Genomic DNA, 10,825 nt, shown 5'->3' with positions numbered 1-10,825 from the left:
TGTGTGTGGCTGCTGGGTGCCTCCAAGGGCTGCTGAGCCTGGCTCAGCTCTGAGACTTCCCACGGGGCTTTCAGATGACTTACCCAGGTGGGAGTGGTGGCTCTGGAGACCAGATACAAAGGAGGAAGCTAGCAGCAAGGAGTCAGGGATAGGAACTGAAGTTCTGTCAGAAACATCCATCATTGTTGAGCTCTTCCTGAATTCTCTTTATTTGAAGCAGTCATGTTCATGTGGCATGGGTCTTCACCCTTAGCTCATCCTTCTCATCCAGCTCTCTCTTTCTTTTTCTTTTTTGTAATTTTGGCAGAGGGCATGGTATATGCACTCATCAGAGAGAGATGGAGAGACAGGGACAGAGATAGCACCTCCTTTGAGGATGATTATGCAGCAATCTCTTCTCTTCTATTTCTCCTTTCTTTCTGGATTTTGGGTATATACGCAAACCTGGTGTGGTTTTTAAGCCAATGGATCTGGAAATTGAACTGCCATGTGGGAATTCAGCTGCCTTAACCGCTCGCTATGGACTGGCCCTTCAGCTCTTTCTTAAACACTTTCCTTTAGTACATATATCTCTTTCCTGGGTGATTGCTTGAGAAAGACAGATAAGGACTGAGCTGGGTTCTAGTGGTTGGAGGAGCAGGATTCCACATGGCCAACTGCGCAGTTTAAGTTCTAGACCTTGCAGCTTGAGGCTCAGCATGTCCCTCTCCAAATCCCAACAGAATAGAGAAATTGAGAAGGGATGGGATGTGACTATGCCCTACTGCCCTCCCTACTGGGAGGTTCTTTCTCTTTCCTTCTCTCTTTGGCGAATGCACACGTCCTTTGGACAATAAAATTTAAAAAAAAATATTTTTTTTGGAGAGGTTTTCACTATAGGGCACTTGGGCTCGCCAGACAGACAGAGAAAGACATAGAGACAGAAAGTGAGAAATCACCCCCCAGGGGGGATGGTCACACTGCAATCCCTTCTCCTCCATTCTCCTCTCGGGATCTTGGGCACACACGCACACGCGCCCGGCGTGAGTTTTAAGCCACCGGGTCCGGGACGCAAACCATGGTCAACTATGTGGGAGTCCAGCGACATAGCTGTTATGCTAACTGCTGGTTCCCAATAAAATAAAAAATTTAAAAAGACAGATAAAGTCTTAGTTTATGTCAGAATCCCAAACTGATAGTCTTTTGGCCAAATGCAGCCCCCCGTCCTGTTTTTGTTGATGTAGCACAAAAAAACTTTTGTAAAAATTATTTTATTTAACTTTATTTATTTATTTACTTAAATTGGATCAGAGAGTGACAGAGCAAGAGTGAGAGAGAGAGAGGGAAAGTGAGAAAGCAAGCCACAGGTCCAGGATTTGAACCAAGGTTGGCTATGTGAGAGTCTAGCACCCTTAGCCACCATGCTACCTACTGGACCCACAAAAAAATTTTTTTTAATAATTATTTTATTTTATTCATTGTCATTATTTTATTTTATTGAGGTTGACCAGAGAGAGAGAAAGAGAGAAAGCAAGCTACTAGGTCCAAGACTCAAACCATGGTTAGCCTTGTGGGAGTCTAGCTGCCTTAACCACCACGCCACCTGCTGCCCCCAACAAAAAAAGTTTTGAGAGAGATTTTTGCTATAGGATACGTGCGCTCACCAAAGAGACAGAAAGAGAGAAAATGAGAAATGACTCCCAAGGGGGGATGGCTAAGTCACATCCCTTCTCCTCCATCCTCCTCTCGGGATTTTGGGCATGCATGCATATGAGCCTGGTGTGTTTCAAGCTGCTTGGTCTAGGACTTGAACTGGGTCAACCACGTGGGAGTCCAGCACCTTAACCACCATGCCACCTGCTGGCCCCAATATGTATGCAATTTTAATAGGGAAATTTCAACATTAGCACATTTGGGTTTTAAATATTTCTTAACATTTCACGTCCTCAGGTTGGAATTTTCTCAGAAGCAGACCCTGTGACATGGTTTCGTGGCAAGTAACTTATCTGAAAGTTGATCTCAGGAAACGCCAGTAAGGAGTGGGGAAGTGAGACAGAAAGGAAGACAGGCACTCAGTAAGGGTGAGTTATCCAGGAAGTTCCCATATGGGCGACTCTCCTGGAGAATGCTGGGGAAAGTCTAGAACATACATGTCAAAGTTACGTCACTGAGAGAGAAAGGCATTCCGATATTTATTGACCAAACCCATCAATCATTGGTTGGGGGCTGATAGAGAGTAGGGGAGGAGGGGTAACGTGGTGGTAATTTCTGGGGCATTTTAGTCTGATGTGCAGTAGGGAAGAGTGGGCTCCAGGGGTCAAAGGAAGCTGGCCTGACAGCATCTAATACAATAAAGAAGGTCTATCATAACTGGCCCTCGGTTCCCACTTGGCAATAATTAGCAGAAGCTGAACAGCAGTTGCCTGTTAGACATGACAAGAGCTCTCCAGTTTGCCAGAGTCCCTACCCTCCTATTGTCCTACACTCATGATACTTTCTTGTTTACATACCGCTTTGCCTCCGGGGGCTTCTCTGTGACCTCTGCTTTCTGTCTACACGTACGCTACTCCACTATAGCCATGAAACACACTGGTCTGTGTTTCACAGTTGACTTCCTATTCTTTTTATCTTGCAGTACAGCTAGCTCAGTGATTCCAAAAGCTATTGATTGACTGATTATTTCTTTTTCTTTTTCTTTTTTTTGAGAGGTTTTCACCATAGGGCGCATGCGCTCGCCAGAAAGAGAGAAACAGAGAGACAGAAAGCGAGAAATCACCCCCCGGGAGGATGGTCACGCCGCAATCCCTTCTCCTCCATTCTCCCCTCGGGATCTTGGGCACACACGCACACGCGCCCGGCGTGAGTTTTAAGCCACCGGGTCCGGTATGTGAACCGCGGTCGACTACGTGGGAGTCCAGCGCCACAGCCATTACGCTAACTGCTGGTTCCCTGATTATTTGTTTTTCTAACCCTACACTCTGAATTATTTAATTCTTTGGGTCTCAGACCACCTTACCTCCATACTGCTAAATGCGCTGCATCAGAGCATGTGAAATAGATTCTCACATTGTGGTGAGAGGAGAGGAGACCTTTAGTTATTTTTCCACCGTCTCCAACCTAAGTGGCTTTCAGTTCCTAAGATGGACTGTATTTCTTTCTGCCTGCTATCAGTGCCTCTACCTGGAACTGTTCCCTTTCTAACATGCTAAGTCATAATTATCCTTTAGGATTCAGTTTAAATGACACTTCCTCAGGGAAGCCTTTGACATTATTCACTCTTCCACGCCTTTTAGGTTACATCCCTGTGCTGTATATTCTTGTAGTGCACTGTATTCCTCCTTAACATAGTTACAATTACATACATATTGTCCAATTTGTATTTATACTGAGTCCCATCAGGAGTGCAGGTAACTTAATTGCTATACTCACTCAGTTGAAAGAGCAAGAAATAAAGAAACGCCTTTATTTAAAGTCAGATGCCACCATTAAAATCAGGTCTGGGCATCTATTGCCCCAGGGTCTTGCCCAAAGCGGAAAGAGAAATAAATGTTATCTCTTGGCTTTTGTGCTTCTAAATGCCTAGATCCTGGTAACTTAAGCTATTTTCAAGAATAATTTTGGTATTGTAGGATTTGTTAAATCCCATGCTCTACTTTCCCCTAAACCAAGATTGCTGGATTAGAGCCTTAACTGAGACAGTGCAGTAGCCTCTGAGTCACTGCACAGCACTGCTGTATCCCCGCAGGGCTCAGACAGTGTGCACCTCCCGGCCTGAATTCCTACCCCAAACCGAAAACTCCACCCAAATCCTTGTCATGACCTTGCTTCTGACACCCTCCCTGGCCTCACCCAGAATTTTGCTGGACCCCAGTGCCAACCCGGATTTTGATTACAAGAGCTTTTACAGCCCTGATTCCCAACCTGACCCTAATCTTAGTCCAGATACAACCTTGATTCTGATCCTGAGCACATTATACATCTGTGCTTTTTTTTTGTTTTTAATTTGTTAGTTATTGTTGTTTTTTTGTTGTGCTATTTATAAAGCTTTTGGACATATTATTTTGTTTGATACTTAAAACTCTATGTAACCTTTCCCTTTTAACAAATGAGAAGACTGAGACTCAGTGTTAAAAATGCTTAAGGTTACACAGCTAGTGTGAATTGGAGGTAAACGGGAGAACCCAGATCAGACTTAGGTCTTCTGGTTCTAAATCTAGGGCTAGAGGAGTCTAGGTTGCTAAAGCTCCCCAGTCTCCTTGGCCCCTGTGCCAGAGTGATCTTAGATAGCCATAGGTAATAATGGTAGTGGTGAAAATAATAATAATCTTAACTTACTGGCCAATTTCTTTGTGTCAAGCAGAGCGCTAAGAAGCTCTTCATATGTTCTCTCTCTAACCCCTATAACAACGCCATGGAATTCTATAGCCCCATTTTATAGATGAGGAAACCATGGAGGGTAAGCGACTTCCCCATGGTGGCACAGCTAACAAGAGGTAAGACAGGTCTCTCTGGCTTTGCACTTCTCTTCAACCTTTACAAAGAAACAAGACAGGGAAACAGGAAGCAGCTAGGGGTCTGGATCTTCTAACAGTCATGGTCCCACTATTGTTTTTGAGCCATAGTGCCAAATTCCAGAGTATCTATCATCTTTGATCACCAAAACTGGGTCAAAAATGAGTCAAACCTTGGTAGGACTGACTCACTGTGGTGTCTGCCAGCTCAAAAAGGAGACAGGAATCTTCACAGGGCAACTGCTTGCTAACCACTGTGGAGGGATGAAGATCCTAAAAGCATCCCACCACAAGCCTTGTGGGGTTAAACATGGAAATCCACGTGCCTGCCAAAGAAAAGACCCAGACCTAAGATTCATTTTAAAATTAGACCTCCTGATCCCTATTTTCCCCTCCATACTCAGCTCTTTCCATTGCTTGGGTTTCTTTTGGGTCAACTTCTTCTGTCTTTCATCTCTGACTCTCACACTTTATGCTTTTCCCTTGTGGGCAGGTTTCTTTGTCTCCACCCGCATCCCCATCTCAGCTCACACCTCCTAATGTCTTTGCTGTCACCTTCTCATGTCCTATGTCTCTGAGTCTCATTCTCAGAGCTGTGCAGTCATGGGATTCTTTTTTTTTTCTTTAAATATGTGAAACATAAAATTTAGCACTTTCAAAAGTGCACAATATAAGGTAATGTTCTTTGCTGAAGATAATGAATCCGTGGTAATATCTTTGACTGATTATCACATCATACATGCTTTGAAAAACCAGCAGGTGGTATAGTGGTTAAGGTGATGGACTCTCAACATGGTTGACTGAGGTTCATGTCCCAGACCTGGCAGTTTGCTTTCTCACTTGCCCACCCTTCTGGTGAGTGCATATGTCTTATACCAAAATTGAAAAACAACAATACATTTAAAAATTAAATAATTCTAAAAAAAATTGAACTCCACAAAGGTGTACAAGAATTAAAAATTTTTTTTGGGGGGGGGCTGGAACCACTATCTTCCAGTAATTAACCAGAATGACAAACACAAAAGGAAAGAGGAGAGGCACCCAATACATGTTCTCCAGGCCTTTCAGAAGACATGGAGTGGTTTATTTGGCAACATATATGCAAATTTACAAGAAAGGTGATATTGTAGACATCAAGGGAGTGGGCACTGTTCAAAAAGGAATGCCCTACATGTGTTACCATGGCAAAACTGGAAGAGTCTACAATGTCACCCAGCATGCTGTTGGCATTGTTGTGAACAAACAAGGGCAAGATTCTTGCCAAGAGAATTAATGTGCATATTGAGCATATTAAGCATTCTAAGAGCAGAGATAGTTTCCTAAAGTGTGTGAAGGAAAATCATCAGAAAAAGAAAGAAGCCAAAGAGAAAGGTACCTGGGTTCCACTGAAGCACCAGCCTGCTCCACCCAGAGAAGCACACTTTGTGAGAACCAATGGAAAGGGGCCTGAGCTTCTGGAACCAATTCCCTATGAATTCATGGCATGATGGGTGTTAAAAATAAACTAATGTGGGGCCAGCAGGTGGCGTGGTGGTTGGGGTGCTGGATTCCCACATGGCTGACTGTGGTTTGCGTCCTGAACTTGACAGCTTGCTTTCTCACTTTCCCTTTCTCTCTCTGGTCAGATTAAAAAATAAATAATAGTAACAAATGAAATAAATCATTCTTATAAAAAATTCTAAAAAATAAACTAATGTATGGTCTATTAAAAAAAGAAATTAAATGTAATAAGAAACAATAAAATAAGGGACCAGCAGGTGGCATTGTGGTTGGGGCACTGGACTCTCACGTGGTCAACCATGGTTCAAGTCCCAGTCCTGGTGGTTTGCTTTCTCACTTTTTTCCTCCCTCTCTGGTGAGCACATATGTCCTATAGCAACTTAGAGAATAATATTACATTTTAAAAACATTTGAAAAAGAAATAATAAAATAAATATTTAAAATTTATGATATAAACATAGTATACAGTTTATTGTGGTAAAATATATATAACATAAAATTTCCCTTTTTAACTATTAAAAGAATTTGCCAGAGTGTGCATGCATGCTCACACAACAATCCCTTTTTCTCCATCTCTCCTTCCTTTCCAGATTTTGGGCACGTAAGCACATGTGCCCACTGTGTTTTTCAAGCTGCCAGTTTCAGGATGTGAACCATCTTGTCAGCTGTATCAGATCCAGTTACCTTAACTGTAAGACCACAGGCTGGTCCAACCATTTTTAAATGTAAAAGTCAGTGGCATTAAGTACATTCACACTGTTGGAAAACCGCTACCACTATTCACTTACAGAACTTTTCCATCATCTCAAACAGAAGCTCTGTATCTATAAATAATAACTCCCTTGGAGGCAGCAGGTGCTGGATTCCCACATGGCCAACTGCAGTTCAAGTCCTGAACCTGGTGGCTTGAAAATCACACCTGGCCCATGTGCATGTGTGCCCAAAATCCCAAGAAGAAAATGGAGCAGAAGCAATTGTGGTATAGTCATCCCCCTGGGGGTGGGTAATTGCTCATGTTCCCTCTCACTGTCTCTCTCTGTCTCTCCAGAGAGTGCATGCACCATATGGCAAAAAACTTAAAACAACAACAACAAAAAACCCCATTTCTCGTCTCCTTCCCCTTCACTGGTAACCACCCTTCTACTTCTTATCTCTGGGAATTTTTCTATTCTAGGAATTACACAATATGTAGTCTTTTGTATCTGGCCTTTAACCCATAGCATGTTTCTAATGTTTCTACATTGTAGCATGTATCAAAATTTCTTTCATTTAAAATAAAGTTTATTTACTTATTTCTTACATGGTTGGGAGAGTAAACAAGCACCCTCATTGGGGTCTTGATGCTATGACCCACCCTCAGCCTTCAGCTAGCCCCTGATCTTGGGCAAGTGTGGTCCTGGCATACTAAGAGAAGTGTCTGGATTTGAACTTGGGACCTTCCCAGATGGAAGTGCCTCTCAGAATGTCTTGTTTTATTGCTACACCACCACCTAACCCCAGAATTTCCTTTTTTTAAAAGGCTGAATAATATTCCATTTATGTATAGGTAGCATTTTGTTTATACATTCATCTGTCTGTGCATACTTGGACTGCTTTCACATTTTGACTATTGTGAATAATGCTGACATGAACAGGACACAAATATCTGTTGAGTCTCTTCTTTCAGTTCTTTTGGGTATATACCTGGGAGTAGAATTGCTTGGTCATATCATAATCCTATGTTTAATATTTTTGCTGAGCCACTAAACTGTTTTCCACAGTGGCTGCAACATTTACCTTTCCTGCCAGCAATGCAGACTTCCAATTTTTCCTCATATTTACCAACACTTATTTTCCATTTTTAAAAAGTTTTTTGCCACAGGGCACGTGCACTCATCAGAGACAGAAAATGAGAGAGGGAAAGGGAGAAACCATCTCTAGAGAGAATGACCTTACTGCAGTATCTTCTCCTGCATTCTTCTCTCAGAATTTTGGGCATGCATGCACATCCACCTGGTGTGATTTTCGAGCTGCTGGGTCCAGGACTCAAACCATAATTGGCTATGTAGGAGTGACTTAATCACCATACTACCTACTGGCCCATATTTTCCATGTTTTGATAATAGCCACCCTAATGAGTGTGAGACAGTATGTGAAATCCCCTTCTCCCCTCCCCCTCCTTTTAAGAAGCTGGGCCTTGCTCTCTTGCTTAGCCTAGTCTCAAAAATTCATGATCTGGGAACCAGCAGTTAGCGTAATGGCTATGTCGCTGGACTCCCAAGTAGTCGACCTTGGTTCATGTGCGTGCGTGCCCAAGATCCCGAGAGGAGAATGGAGAAAGGATTGCGGCGTGACCATCCCCCCGGGGGGTGATTTCTCGCTTTCTGTCTCTCTGTCTCTATGTCTGTCTCGGTCTGGCGAGTGCATGCGCCCTATAGTGAAAAATCTCTCAAAAACAAAAACAAAAACAAAAACAAAAACAAAAAAAACTCATGATCTGGGCCAGCAGGTGGCGTGGAGATTAAGGTACTGGATCCCACAGGGCGGATGCGCAGTTCGAGTTCTGGACCTGGCACCTTGAAAATCACACAGGGCTCATATACAAGCCCAAAACCCTGAGAAGAGACTAGAGAAGAAGGGATTGTAGCACACCATCTTCTCTGGGGGATGATTTCTCACTTTCCCTTCCCTCTTTCTCTCAATCTCTCTCTGGCAGTGCATATACCCTATAGCAAAAACAAACAAAAAGCCTCCCCAAACAAAACAAAACAAATCTCATGATCCTTCTGCCTCAGTCTCCCGAGTAGCTGGCTTATGAGATCCCTTTTGAACACAATGCTTCAGAAGTTTGAGGGTCTCTGGCTCCCTGAGTTTGTCCCCAGGAGCTGCTGTAGTCTCTCTCAGGTCTGAGAACAAGTATTCCCTGTGGTAGGAAAGCCAGCACTGCAGATGAGCAGCCAACATACTTCTTTCTCTTGCACTCTGGTCTCTTTTCTGAGGAACTGTCCATCGATTGCTCTGTCTTTTGCTTATGTAGTGTTGGACTAAGAAATACTATAGATTCGGGACCTGCAGATGGCATAATGATTATGTTGCTGGACTCCCATGTAGTTATCTGCAGTTTGAGTCTCAGACCCAGTGGCTTAAAAATCATGCCAGGCAATGTGTGGGTGTGCCCAAGATCCCAAGAGGAGAATGGAAGAGAAGGGATTGTGGCATGGTCATTCCCCCTGGAGGGTGATTTCTCACTTTCTGTCTCTCTGTCTCTCTGGCAAGCATAGGTACCCTATAGTAAAAATCTCTCTCACACAACAACAACAACGAAATGAAAAGAAAAACAAAAAGAAAAGAAATACTACAGACTCTGGGAAGGAGACAAACTCAATTTCTTTAGGCGCACAGTCCTCTGAGCTCCTTTTTCCATGTAGTCTTCCAGACCAGAAGCAACTGTGCTGAGTACATGGGACCAACTATGGCTTTGACCTACCAATGACCTCAGAACCAGAATAGCATCCAGAGCCTTTGACAGAACTGCTTCTTGGTCCCATATAACTTATAGCCCTTTGGCTACAATTCCCATGCTATTTGAATCAGCCTCCCTCAGCCTCTTCCTTCGATGAGGCTCATTTCAGTGGTTTAGGTCTCCAAGACAGACGCTGGGTGAGGTGATTCACCTCCTGCATGATCCTTATGACTCTGCGAGGGGAACTTGGAGACTTGGAATTTTGGTCAGGATCCTTGTTCATATTCCCAGAACCCAGGCTCTCTGGGGCAACATTTGTTTATATTGTTTAATTCTTACATCCTCTCCGTGGAGTTCTGATGTCAAGAGCAGGGCATGTCAAACCTGGCCCCCATATCCACGTCAAATCTGGCCCCATGGGCTTCTTATATCCTGGGCTTTGCTTCTGCCCAGGTCTTACCACCAGCCCAGGTCTTCCTCTTTGCTTAAATGTGTCTGATGTCAATTTCTTTTTCTTTCAGCCACTTCTGTCTTCTGTGAAAGCTGGTAGAAAAAAGTCCTACTGCTTTCCACAAAAGGAAAAACAGAGACCTATGGAGAGAAGTGTCTCAGCCAGGTTCACCAATGGGATCAACCTAGTTGTGAATGGAGCTCTGTTTTCTGGCTCCGAAATCACAACCTGCTCCAAGGTAATCCCCTATAGGGGAAGCATCAGCTCATGATCAGAGCTTTGGACTGGACAGGTGCCACTGGGATTTGAGCAGTGAGGCTTTCTCTTCTCCAGTTCTTCCCACTCCAATCCGTGAGACTATTGGTCTTCAAATATGGATTTTGAATTGGACCCATAATACAGTGGTTAAGTGCGGTGCAGAGAAAGCTGATCCTAGGGTTCAAGTCCTGGCTCCTGTGGCTTGAAAATATGTGCATGTATGGGATGGAGAACTGGAAAAATAAAGAACCCAACCAGGCTCCATTGGGGGTTCTCTCTCTCTCTCTCATGCATGTGAATGTGCCCTTTGGCACTAACAACAAAAGAGAAAATATGAATTTCATGGTATAGATCTTTAAAGGAACTGTCTGAAGCAAGACACGTGACTTTCTAAGCTTGAAAAAAGGGACCTGAAAGATAATGATAATGACTATGTGAATCCTCCTCTCTTCCCTGGCACTCTCACTTCCCCTCTGGAGGTCATCTCATTTCAGTTCTCACTTCCACCGCTGCACCCAACTGGAGGGTTATTGTTCCATCCCAAACTCAGACAAAATCCAACTCACTCTCTTTTGTTTCCCATATTTTAACTGAAACTAGTGAAAATTTTCAGCTTTACTAAACATTTATTCACATCTTTGTTTAAGAACCTACAATATTTTCCTGGAGTTTATGGTATGAACT

This window comes from Tupaia chinensis, unplaced genomic scaffold (genome assembly GCF_000334495.1).
Source record: "Tupaia chinensis unplaced genomic scaffold, TupChi_1.0 Scaffold148012_1, whole genome shotgun sequence".
In the NCBI taxonomy this organism is placed as follows: Eukaryota; Metazoa; Chordata; class Mammalia; order Scandentia; family Tupaiidae; genus Tupaia; species Tupaia belangeri.
This window is presented reverse-complemented; position numbering follows the sequence as displayed.